This window comes from Sinocyclocheilus anshuiensis, unplaced genomic scaffold (genome assembly GCF_001515605.1).
Source record: "Sinocyclocheilus anshuiensis isolate Anshui unplaced genomic scaffold, SAMN03320099.WGS_v1.1 scaffold6114, whole genome shotgun sequence".
Classification (NCBI taxonomy): domain Eukaryota; kingdom Metazoa; phylum Chordata; class Actinopteri; order Cypriniformes; family Cyprinidae; genus Sinocyclocheilus; species Sinocyclocheilus anshuiensis.
In genome coordinates this window covers 26651-27769 of record NW_015558803.1, presented here as the reverse complement: position 1 = coordinate 27769, position 1119 = coordinate 26651, and positions in this window count along the sequence as shown.

Here is a 1119-nt window from a genome sequence, read left to right as displayed (position 1 = left end):
GATGCCAAAACATTGAGGAACTTATATTGCGGATGGATTTTGGATAGCTTGAACGGTTTTGCCGTGGTGATTTGTTAAAATAACAGGAAAAAATGACAGAGTAATTGTGTTGTATTATTAAAATGCAGCTTCCAAACAGTTCAAAACTTTTTACATACATAGAACAAGTCATTCTGAGGAAACTTGCTTAGTTTAAAAAATGCATCATGCTCAGAGGCCACAAAAAAATTTAAACTATCACTCATTATTGGTGTCCGGTGAAGACCGTAATGCCAAGGATGAACACCAGATGGAGCCGTAGGTTAACATAGTTTTATGTTAATAACTGAAACCTTATTGAAAGTGTTAACAAAATTTAAAATATTGTTGTGTGTACGTGTCTATATGGTTCGGATTAACTCTTTAATTGCCGTATCCCTTAAAACCAGACTGCCAGAGGGTTACTGTAAATGCATGTGCCCACTGTGCACCGTTCTCCTGATGCCACCGGGGTGGCATTTGCACTAACGGCTTGGGCCCGCCATCGCTGCTTGCAGCTATATTTGAAATTGAAATTGTGCTTGACTGTTTATTTATTTATTTTTTAGTGCTTTGCACCACAAGCTTTGCATTTTTGCAATATCATGGTAAGTAACTTTTAGAAGCCCTCATATTGTTCTTATCCTGTATGACTTTCTTCTGTGGAGCACATATGCGCACATTGTAAGCACTTCGTGCTCAGATTGTATAAAAACAGTTCGTGCTGCACTGTATGTGTTTTGTCCTATCTTATCTATCATATGTTGTTGCCCTATTAAAAAAAAATATGCTATACATTTAAAAGAAATGTATTTTAATTTGATAGTATATACTTATATATATATATATAAATACATTCATGAATGTTTTTAATAAATAGATTTGATAATAATACAAATAGCAATGTTTTTAGTGCAACACTTTTATTTGTTCCCCACAAAATATAGTTTTTTCACTAAATGTTTGGATTTCTAAAATTATTGTGCACTGATTTTTCTAGAATAACTTTTGCTGCCGAATTATCCACTAACCTAGTTTATGATACATTTTTGTCATAGATTATAAATATACATAGGCCTATATTTTTTCATATTTATTGTT